Source organism: Amblyomma americanum, chromosome 9 (genome assembly GCF_052857255.1).
Source record: "Amblyomma americanum isolate KBUSLIRL-KWMA chromosome 9, ASM5285725v1, whole genome shotgun sequence".
Classification (NCBI taxonomy): Eukaryota; Metazoa; Arthropoda; class Arachnida; order Ixodida; family Ixodidae; genus Amblyomma; species Amblyomma americanum.
Window position 1 is genome coordinate 42,325,583 of NC_135505.1, and position 12,437 is coordinate 42,338,019.

A 12,437-nucleotide genomic window follows, 5' to 3' on the forward strand; every position below is an offset into this window, starting at 1 on the left:
CCAACTTAACCGGAAAAAGGCGGAAGCATATGTTCCAAAATGCAAGTCCGCAGGGATAGAAGAAATTCCCAATCCAGTTAATTAATGCAATTGGCCCGGGAGGCAAGGAGACGCTGATAAAAGCATTGGAGACAGTAATAAAAAATAAGGAATTTCTGCACAGCTGGAAGCAGAGTAAAATGAATTTGATTTAAAAAGGTGATAAGACGAACATAAAATCCTTCCGGCCGATTACGATATGAAGCTGGTAATGCAGATGGTGAAAACAAAAATGCGTTCATGCGTAGAAAGTAATAGAATGCTCGGAGAACTTCCGAACGAGTTTCGAAGTGGTAGGCGTTTAGACGATAGCCTGTTCGTGCTTACCCGGTGCATAGAGATAGCTAAGGCGGAAAACAGACCTCTGTATTTAGCTTTCCTGGACACATGCGGTGCATACGACAACGCGAACAGGAATTCCTGTGGGACATATTAAAAATGATGGTGTTGGTCATGAGGTAATTGATTTTATACAGGAAATATATCGAGAAAAAGAAGTTGGGAAGGAATTAAATGTACAACTGCCGAGGTACACAAAGGATTAAGCAAGGCTGTCCGGTATCACCGCTCCTGTTCATGGTTTATATGGTAAATATGGAACGAAGTCTACAGTGAAGCAATGTAGGTTATAATCTGTCTTATAGATTAGGCGAAACGGTTATTGAGCAGGGACTACCGGCTTTAATGTATGCGGATGATATTGTACAGTTAGCAGATAGCCAGAAATATTTGCAAACTTTGGTAAATTCCTGTGGAGACGAAGGAGACAGTATATGTTTCAGTTTCAGCGCAACAAAGTCAGGTGTAATGGCTTTCAACGTTACAACAGATCAGGAGCTTACAATAAAAGGCCATGAAATACCGCGGGCGGCGAAATGCAAATATTTCGCGGTATGGGTAAACGAGCAGCAGGGGTAGACGGAAAAACATGAACAGACTCTCATAGGAAAAGGGCGAAAAGATGCCAGAATAATGAAACATAGGGCATTGGGGGGGAGGTACAACAGGTATGAAATACTGAGAGGTATTTGGAAAGGAATAATGGTGCCGGGGCTCACTTTCGGGAATGCGTTTTTATGATTAATGGCAGAAGTTTCGTCGAGATTAGAAATAATTCAGAGAGCTGTTGGAAGATTAGCACTGCGTGCCCACGGAAAAAAAAAAAACGAGGCACTACGGGGGGATATGGGCTGGGCATCGTTCGATGCACGGGAGGCTCAGAGTAATAAATACTAAACGAAGAATGCCTGATGAAATTGGACGATAACAGGTGGGTAGCTAAGGTATTTAAACACCTATACAGAAAGAGCGTTGACTCACACTGAAGGAAAAGAGCTGGGAAGCTAAACAGTAAGTCTGCCAGACGGGGACGGAGAAAGACAGATCACTAATCGACAGGTTAAAAACGCGGAAGGTAAAAATTGGATAATTGCAATGGCAAAGAAGCAGTGTAGAACTATATCGATACTGTAAACAGCTGGTCAGGAAGGAAGCGATTTATGATTACTCAAGAGGCAGTGCCCTACTCTTTGAAGCTACGTCAGGGTGTCTTAGAACGCGCAGATATAAAAAGAAATTTAACGAAAAAGATGACGCAGGTGCTGTGTGTGGTAAATCTGTATAAACAATAAAGCACCTCATACTAAAATGGGATGGTATCAATCCCGATGTCGGTGCAGGCACAGTCACTCTTCTGAGGCCCAAGGGTTTTGAGATGACAATAGTCATGTAACTAAATCTGCCGTGGAAATTAGCAAAAATCGGTTGGAAAATTGGTGTCTCAAAAAGAAGAGATGTGACATACGGTTAAAAGTGTAGGAAGACGTATTTAAAGAAAATGGCGAATTTTAATAACTTCCAACACAGTTAAGCAAAAATAAAAGAAAAAGCTGAGCATGCTGGCAACTGCTATCCCACCATTTCCTACCTTCCATCCATCCGTCCGCCTATAGACCTCCTGCATGTTTGTAAACAAACAAGGTGGCGCTGCATTCGCTAGCGGGCTCGCGGTAGGCAAAAGGCCAGGGAGTGGCGTCGCGGAGAGGTGTTGAGCGCCGGTTTTCGTCTTGTAGGCGCGTCAAGAAACAGTTTCAAGTAAATATTAAATGCCATAAAACGCGCCATTAAAACATGCTGTGCTATAACAAAAGAACACATTCCTTGGGGGCGGGTGAACCTACCGGCGCCCTGTGCACTCCGGTTCAAGGTGATAAGTACGTGTGCAGCTACATATGTCTTTTTTTTTCTTGAGCAATTATCAGCCTGCTATCCTGATGTTCAGGTGAATGAACGCAGTAACTTGCATGCTGTTAAGTGCATTGAGTGGCAGTGCCTATCGACTCCCAGACTTTGCGCTTTACTACCGTGACCCAATGCCTGTTAGCCAGTTTCCGAATGCGGCATTTATGTGCGAGAAACCTATCGAGGCTAAAAAATTTTTTTTATGCTACTACCCGGATCCAGCAGTGACGCAACTGGTCAATACATGCTGCTTCTGCAGTGCACAGGCTTGAAGCAGCCGCCGGTAGTTGCGGTAGGCACGGGCAAGCGGAACCTGTTTTGCCTACCATGCGAAAGTCGCTGCTAACATCAGCGCCACCGCATCTTGGTGATGTCGCGGGGTGAAGGAGGTCTATAGACCTCCTGCATGTTTGTTAACAAACGAGGTGGCGCTGCAGTCGCTAGCGGGCTCGCGGTAGGCGAAAGGCCAGGGAGTGGCGTCGCGGAGAGGTGTTGAGTGCGGGTTTTCAAGACTTGAAGGCACGTTTTGAGTTTCTGCGAATCCCAGCAGTGGTTAATGCTTTCAACTTAGTAATTTCTCGAAGTACACGAGCTCGCGTTGGCCACGTGGGGCGTATTCAGAGAAATAGTTCGCCAATGCGTTTTCTACGTATGGTTAGTAGTCAACGGAAAGCGTTTCTGCCGTTGATTTTCACGCTAGACATTGAATAAAATAGAAAGTTTTTGGCACTCTGCTCTAACCAGAATGATCTCACTTCGGGAGTATAGTGAGAGGAAGTGCTGGCGTTGTTTTGGCGGAGCACACGTGCACTCACCTTCTGCTGACATACGTACCTGCCGCGCTGTGCGAAAAGTGGGGGCCGCGTCGTGTCCCCATTCTCCTCTGTCTCGCTTAAGCGTTGTTTTTAGCCTTTTTAGATTGTCAACGATTCACTGTCTCCTTTTTTTATTTTTTTCATCGTAGTCGCTTTCTTCCCCCGCCCCCGCCCCCTACTTGTTCGCACTCGTGCTGTATTCTATTTTTGTACCTCGTGCACGCTTTATAAAAGCTGGGTGTGTCAAATGCGGTACTACACTCGAAAGAGGTTGGCTCTCCAGCCGAAACGTCGTAAATTAAATCCTGTTATGTTTTTTTCAGTTTTTAGTATTTCAATTTATATATATATATATATATATATATATATATATATATATATATATATATATATATATATATATATGTTAAAGGAAATGAGGGGCCCGTTTGACAAATTTATGAAGGGAGCCAACAGTCACCGAAACCAAGGTGCATAGGGGAACGTTAATTTTTTTTTTTTTAAAGTGTTATGCTTATCAGTAGGATAATAATCCTTAGATTAATAAATCGCTTAAAGAAAATTACTTATAAAGCAGCAGAAAAAACAACCATGCCGCCGGTGGGATCCGAACCCACGACCTCCGAATATCGCGTCCGGTGCTCTTACCAACTGAGCTACGGCGACGGCTGTCCAATCTGCTGCTCTCGTGGGTATTTATGTTTACTGGGTGTAAGCGAGCCTTGAGAGTGTTCACCAGCGCCACCCTCGACCATAGCGGCGGACGTAGAACGTCCTGTAATACCGCGAGCGTTACGTAGAACGTCATCTAACGGCGAGGGCGGAAACTGTGCGAGAGCCCTCTTATACTACCTTTGGCATTAAGACTGCCAGAACCGAGACCCTCGTTAAGCTATCAGCAGACAAGTTAAAGGAAATGAGGGGCCCGTTTGACAAATTTATGAAGGGAGCCAACAGTCACCGAAACCAAGGTGCATAGGAGAACGTTAATTTTTTTTTTAAAGTGTTATGCTTATCAGTAAGATAATAATCCTTAGATTAATAAATCGCTTAAAGAAAATTACTTAGAAAGCAGCAGAAAAAACAACCATGCCGCCGGTGGGATCCGAACCCACGACCTCCGAATATCGCGTCCGGTGCTCTTACCAACTGAGCTACGGCGACGGCTGTCCAATCTGCAGCTCTCGTGGGTATTTATGTTTACTGGGTGTAAGCGAGCCTTGAGAGTGTTCACCAGCGCCACCCTCGACCATAGCGGCGGACGTAGAACGTCCTGTAATACCGCGAGCGTTACGTAGAACGTCATCTAACGGCGAGGGCGGAAACTGTGCGAGAGCCCTCTTATACTACCTTTGGCATTAAGACTGCCAGAACCGAGACCCTCGTTAAGCTATCAGCAGACAAGTTAAAGGAAATGAGGGGCCCGTTTGACAAATTTATGAAGGGAGCCAACAGTCACCGAAACCAAGGTGCATAGGGGAACGTTAATTGTTTTTTTTTAAAGTGTTATGCTTATCAGTAGGATAATAATCCTTAGATTAATAAATCGCTTAAAGAAAATTACTTATAAAGCAGCAGAAAAAACAACCATGCCGCCGGTGGGATCCGAACCCACGACCTCCGAATATCGCGTGCGGTGCTCTTACCAACAGAGCTACGGCGACGGCTGTCCAATCTGCTGCTCTCTTGGGTATTTATGTTTACTGGGTGTAAGCGAGCCTTTAGAGTGTTCACCAGCGCCACCCTCGACCATAGCGGCGGACGTAGAACGTCCTGTAATACCGCGAGCGTTACGTAGAACGTCATCTAACGGCGAGGGCGGAAACTGTGCGAGAGCCCTCTAATACTACCTTTGGCATTAAGACTGCCAGAACCGAGACCCTCGTTAAGCTATCAGCAGACAAGTTAAAGGAAATGAGGGGCCCGTTTGACAAATTTATGAAGGGAGCCAACAGTCACCGAAACCAAGGTGCATAGGGGAACGTTAAATACCCACGAGAGCAGCAGATTGGACAGCCGTCGCCGTAGCTCAGTTGGTAAGAGCACCGGACGCGATATTCGGAGGTCGTGGGTTCGGATCCCACCGGCGGCATGGTTGTTTTTTCTGCTGCTTTATAAGTAATTTTCTTTAAGCGATTTATTAATCTAAGGATTATTATCCTACTGATAAGCATAACACTTAAAAAAAAAAAATTAACGTTCCCCTATGCACCTTGGTTTCGGTGACTGTTGGCTCCCTTCATAAATTTGTCAAACGGGCCCCTCATTACCTTTAACTTGTCTGCTGATAGCTTAACGAGGGTCTCGGTTCTGGCAGTCTTAATGCCAAAGGTAGTATAAGAGGGCTCTCGCACAGTTTCCGCCCTCGCCGTTAGATGACGTTCTACGTAACGCTCGCGGTATTACAGGACGTTCTACGTCCGCCGCTATGGTCGAGGGTGGCGCTGGTGAACACTCTCAAGGCTCGCTTACACCCAGTAAACATAAATACCCACGAGAGCAGCAGATTGGACAGCCGTCGCCGTAGCTCAGTTGGTAAGAGCACCGGACGCGATATTCGGAGGTCGTGGGTTCGGATCCCACCGGCGGCATGGTTGTTTTTTCTGCTGCTTTATAAGTAATTTTCTTTAAGCGATTTATTAATCTAAGGATTATTATCCTACTGATAAGCATAACACTTTAAAAAAAAATTAACGTTCCCCTATGCACCTTGGTTTCGGTGACTGTTGGCTCCCTTCATAAATATATATATATATATATATATTGTCACGTAGTGGTGACGGCAGTCGAAGCAGCGATGAAGACGGACGAAAGGATCTTCTAAAAGAACTTTATTGGGCTGGCTTGCACCCAAAATGGACTGAATCACTCGGCGGCGGCGAAGCGACAAGCGTGCTCGGCGGTCGTCGAACAGAATGCCCGCCGCTGTCGGCCGTGCTCAATTTAAAGCTGATAGCGAACATTCGAGATAAAGGGCGCAAAGTTACTGGAACATTCCGGAACAACGTAGAATCAGCTTTGCCAGGCTGCGATCAATCGAGATAAATCTAGTCGCGTCTTGCGTCGCAAACAAAGCGATAAGGTGGTGTCGCGGCAGATTTGAAAAACGAATAAACACTGCAAATATTCGCGGCATTACTCCCCTCTCAAAGAAGCATCGACCCGATGCATTAAAACAAATAATGCGACTAGTAAGGGAAAAAAACGGATCTTGCGAAAATAGAGCATGGAAATGCAGAGGCCTTTAGCGCGCATAATACGGCTTCAGACGGACTACATGGACAACTTCTGGTCGTACGCGGCGTCGCTGGGATGCAGTCATTGCGTCAGGGATGACTTCATAATCCAGTTCACCCAGCCGACGAAGAACCTTGTACGGGCCGAAATAGCGGCGCAAAAGCTTTTCACTCAATCCACGGCGGCGAATGGGCGTCCACACCCAGACTTGGTCTCCTGGCTTGTATTCCGCGTTGCGTCTTCGTAGGTTGTAGCGTCTGGCGTCGGACCGCTGCTGATCTTTGATCCGTAATCGAGCAAGCCTTCGAGCTTCTTCTGCGCGTTGAAGGTAGGCGGCAACGTCGACGTTCTCTTCTTCTGTAACGTTGGGCAGCATGGCGTCTAGCGTGGTCGTGGCATCCCTGCCATGGACGAGCCTAAAAGGCGTCATCTGGGTGGTCTCCTGCACTGCGGTGTTGTAGGCGAAGACGACGTAAGGCAGGATGACATCCCAGGTTTTATGTTCGGCATCAACATACATAGCGAGCATATCGGCGATGGTTTTGTTCAGGCGCTCGGTCAGTCCGTTGGTCTGCGGATGGTATGCAGTTGTCCTCCGGTGGCTGGTTTGGCTGTAGCGCAGGATGGCTTGCGTGAGTTCTGCCGTAAATGCTGTTCCTCTGTCCGTGATGAGCACATCGGGGGCGCCGTGTCGAAGAAGAATGCACTCCACGAAAAATTTGGCCACTTCTGCTGCTGTTCCGTTCGGTAGGGCTTTCGCCTCGGCGTAGCGGGTCAGGTAGTCGGTCGCTATGATGATCCACTTATTTCCAGATGTTGACGTTGGAAAAGGGCCAAGCAAGTCCATGCCAATCTGCTGAAAGGGCCTTGTGGGAGGTTCAATGGGGTTCAGAAATCCTGCTGGTCGTGTGGGAGGAGTCTTTCGTCGCTGACAATCTCGGCATGTTTTCACATAGTGTGCGACATCGGCAGACAGTCGGGGCCAGTAATACTTGTCTTGAATGCGGCGGAGGGTGCGAGTAAACCCGAGATGTCCAGCTGTCGGCTCGTCGTGTGAAGCCTGTAGAACTTCTTCGCGGAGACAAGTAGGTACAACAAGGAGGTAGGCTGTTTTGTTCGCTGTAAAGTTCTTCTTCACAAGGACCTCATTCTGCACACAGAAAGAAGACAGTCCTCGCTTGAATGAAGCGGGGGGTGAAGAAACCTTGCCTTCCAGGTACTCGATGAGGCCTTTTAGGTTCGGGTCCGAGCGTTGCTGCTGAGCAAAAGAGCTTGCGCTGATGGGTCCCAGGAAGGCGTCCTCATCGTCGTCCAGCGGCGGTGCATCTACAGGGGCTCGTGAGAGGCAATCGGCGTCAGTGTGCTTGCGTCCGGACTTGTAAACGACGGTGACGTCAAACTCCTGGAGACGCAGACTCCATCGAGCGAGTCGGCCAGAGGGATCCTTCAAATTGGCAAGCCAGCAGAGCGCGTGGTGGTCGCTGACCACCTTGAACGGCCGTCCGTAGAGGTAGGGGCGGAATTTCGACGTAGCCCAGATGATGGCAAGGCACTCCTCAGTGGTCGAATAGTTAGCCTCGGCCTTGGAAAGGGAACGGCTAGCGTATGCGATGACCTTCTCCAGCCCGTCACTTTTTTGAACGAGAACGGCGCCTAGTCCCACGCTGCTTGCGTCGGTATGAACTTCAGTATCGGCGTTTTCATCAAAATGCGCAAGGATCGGTGGGGACTGTAAACGACGCTGAAGTTCTTTGAAGGCTTCTGCTTGCGGCGCTTCCCATTTAAACGGCACGTCTGCCTTCGTCAGTTGGGCCAGGGGCTCGGCAATGCGCGAAAAGTTTTACACAAATCGTCGGTAATATGCGCATAGTCCGAGAAATCTGCGCACTGCTTTCTTATCGGCCGGCGGTTGAAACTGTTCAATAGCGGCTGTTTTCTGCGGGTCTGGGCGTACTCCTTCCTTGCTAACGATGTGGCCTAGAAACAGCAGCTCTTCGTAGGCAAAGTGGCATTTCTCTGCTTTCAAGGTTAGGCCAGACGACTTGATTGCGTCTAGTACTGTTCGAAGTCTTTTGAGGTGCTCTTCAAAGTTCGAGGCGAAGACAACGACGTCATCTAAATATACCAGACAAATTTTCCACTTCAGGCCGGCCAGCACTGTATCCATTACTCGCTGAAACGTCGCTGGTGCGGAACAGAGACCAAATGGCATCACCTTGAACTCAAACAGCCCATCCGGAGTTATGAATGCTGTCTTCTCGCGATCTCTTTCGTCGACCTCAATTTGCCAGTAGCCGCTCTTGAGGTCCATCGATGAGAAATATTTGGCGTTGCAGAGGCGGTCCAGTGTGTCGTCGATGCGGGGGAGGGGGTAGACGTCCTTCTTTGTTATGTTGTTCAAGCGGCGGTAATCCACGCAGAATCGAAGTGCGCCGTCTTTCTTTCTCACTAGAACCACCGGTGCCGCCCATGGGCTGTTTGAAGGCTGGATGACGTCGTCGCGAAGCATTTCTTCGACTTGGTCCCGGATGGCTTGTCGTTCTCGCGGAGACACACGGTAGGGGCTTTGACGGAGAGGTCGGACGTGTTGATCCGTTATAATGCGATGCTTAGCAATTGGCGTCTGTCGCACCTTCGGCGATGTCGAAAAGCACTCACTGTAGTTTTGAAGCAGATTGCGGATCTGGTCTTGTCTGTTCCGGTGCAGGGCTGGGTTGATGTCGAAAGTGGGCGAGTTCTCTTTTTCAGGCGGATCTTCTGCGGAGGGGTCGGAGAGGGCGAAGGAATCTCGTACGTCAGATATTTCGTCGTAGAAAGCAATCGTCGTTCCTCTGTTAATATGCCGGTATTCTTCGCTGAAGTTAGTCAGCAGTACTTCGGCCTGGCCATTGCGGAAATGTGCGATGCCTCTTGCGATGCTGATTCCTCGGTCTAGTAGCAACTGCATGTTCCCCTCGATGATGGCTTCAGTGTTTATGGCTTTCGTGGCGCCTACGGTCACGATAACGCTTGAACGGGGTGGGACGCTCACTTCTTCCTCCAGGATACTTAGGGCAACGTGATTTTCCCGAGTTTTCATCGAAGCGATGGCTTCGTCCGTCGAAAGCGTGATCAGCTTGGATCGTAGGTCGATGATCGCCTGATGCTCATTAAGGAAATCCATACCCAAGATCACTTCGCGGGAGCATTGCGGTAGCACAACAAAGGTCGCAGGATAGGTATGTCCTTTGACAGTCACTCGCGCTGTGCATTGTCCTGATGGTGTAATGAGGTGGCCCCCAGCGGTGCGAATTTGTGGGCCGTCCCAAGCCGTTGTGACTTTTCTGAGCTGCGCAGCGAATGTTCCATTCATCACCGAGTAATCGGCTCCTGTGTCGACTAGAGCGGTAACTTTCCGGCCGTCGATAGTCACTTCTAGGTCGGAGGTCCTGGCTCTTGCATTGCATGTCGCTCTCGGCGTCGGGTCACGGCTTCGTCGCGTATGCGAGTCACGGGTTGGGCGTGTGGTCGAAGCTCCTCTGGGTGGCGGCGTCGATTTCAAGGTAGCTTGCGTCGTGGTCGAGGTTCTCATTGTGTGCGGCGTCGGTGCAGCGAGTGTCGGTTCTTCATGCGGCGTCGCGGGGTGCAGCGTCTTCATGGGGGCGTGGTCGGTGGAGGATCTTCGGCGTTTAGCTCGTGAGCAACCTCACCTCCAGAGGTTGCTGCCTTTAGTTTCCCCTACGGGGGCTGGGCGACCTTCCTCGTACCGCGGCTGCGTAGCTGCGGCGTGGCGACGCAAAGCGCGAGGTTGACGGCGATGGTGAGCGCGAAAAGCGGTTCGGCGTGTACTCTTCTCGACGCAGGTACTCGTCGATTTCGTGCGGACGTTGTCCGAAGCGTGGTCGTGGGGCGTTAACGGCAAATCCTCGAAGACCGATACGTCGGTACGGGCAGTGACGAAGAATATGGCCGGCCTCACCGCAATGGAAGCACAACGGCCGGTTGTCGGAAGTCCTCCAGGCGTCGCATTTCCTGGGGCTTGAGGGTCGGTCATAGGCTGGGCGGGCGGGGGCTGGGAGGCGGCGTTGTGGACCAAGTGGCCCATCTCGGGGAGGACGTGGGGGTTGTCGTTGGGGCTGAGCAGTCCTTACTGCAGCGGCGTAGGTCATGGCCTGGGGTTCTGTGGCCGTCGGGGTGCCAAGTGCCTGTTGCACTTCTTCCCGTACCACGTCCATCAGAGTCGATGCTTGTGGCTGTGGGGAGGATGGCAGTAATCGGCGTAGCTCCTCTCTGACGATTTCGCGGATAACGTCCCGCAAGCTGTCGCTGGTGGTGGCCGGCGTGTCCGAAAGGATTGCATAGGCAGAGGAAGGGCGGTTGTACTGCCGAGCTCGGACGTCGAGGGTCTTCTCAATCGTGCAGGCTTCCTGCATGAATTCCTCGACCGTTTTTGGCGGCTGACGGACGAGTCTGCCAAAGAGTTGTTCTTTTACGCCGCGCATTAAGAACTGAACTTTCTTTTCCTCGGTCATCCCGGGATCGGCGCGGCGAAATAGGCGCTTCATCTCCTCGACGTAGCTGCGGACGGGCTCATTCGGAAGCTGGATCCTGGACTCGAGGAGTCGTTCGGCTCTTTCTTTCCTCACGACACTGGTAAATACCTTCAATAGTTCTCTCTTGAATAGCTCCCATGTCGTAAGGGACGACTCGTAGTTTTCGTACCACGTGCGTGCGGAGCCATCCAATGGGAAAAAAACGTGTCCAATCTTTGCCGCATCATCCCACTTGTTGAATGACGCCACGCGCTCAAATTGATCCAACCATTCTTCAGGGTCTTCGCCTAGGGATCCATTGAAAGTTGGCGGCACCCGCGGCTGCTGCAGTATGATCGGTGTCGACATCTTCGGCGAGATTGCGGTGCTCGTAGCCGCGTCTTTTCGCTGTCTTGTGCGGTCCGGCAGTTTCCCGAACTCAGGCTCCTCTCCTTGGAGACGTCGGCTGGCTCGCTGAGCTGCTGGCTCGTCCTCGGGTGCGAAGCGCTCAGGGCTGGCTTCACGACTTGAAGGGGGCGTCCGGAACATGGAAGGCTACCCCGCACCTCCACCAGATGTCACGTAGTGGTGACGGCAGTCGAAGCAGCGATGAAGACGGACGAAAGGATCTTCTAAAAGAACTGTTTATTGGGCTGGCTTGCACCCAAAATGGACTGAATCACTCGGCGGCGGCGAAGCGACAAGCGTGCTCGGCGGTCGTCGAACAGAATGCCCGCCGCTGTCGGCCGTGCTCAATTTAAAGCTGATAGCGAACATTCGAGATAAAGGGCGCAAAGTTACTAGAACATTCCGGAACAACGTAGAATCAGCTTTGCCAGGCTGCGATCAATCGAGATAAATCTAGTCGCGTCTTGCGTCGCAAACAAAGCGATAAGGTGGTGTCGCGGCAGATTTGAAAAACGAATAAACACTGCAAATATTCGCGGCAATATATATATATATATATATATATATATATATATATATATATATATATATATATATATATAAGCTGCAATGAAAATCTTCCTCGACTGCTGATATCATAAGAAAAGAGTTGAGATACACTTGAAGCAACCTTTATTTACCAACGGTTTCGAACGGTGGACCGGTCTTTATCAGGGTAAGATAATTCTGACCACAAAGGTCCGCGTTTTCGGAGCACCGAATGCACTTGGAGAAGAGAAAAACGCTCTCCCTTGAGCAAACAAACAGATCACTCAAGAGACAAACAGTGAGGGTCCAGACTCCTCCCTTGGACTGAGGGAAAGTAGGAGGGTGGTCAAAGGAACAGACGAAAAAGAAAAAAAAAGGTGGGGGCGGAAGGAGAAAGCGCAGGTTACAGACAGCGGGGGCGGAGAGAGGTGAGTTGTCCACAGGGAAAAAGAAGGTAGCGGGGGGGGGGGGGGGGGGCGCCGACATGAATTATTATTAGGCGAAAGCGACAGGCTCGAACACGAGCAAAGAAAATATCATAAACAAAAAAACAGCAAGAAAAGAACAAATAAACGGAAAACAACACAGCGCGCATATGCATCAGAGCGGGATGCGCTCCCCACGGTTGCGGCTGTTAACAGTTAGAGTGTAAGTTACG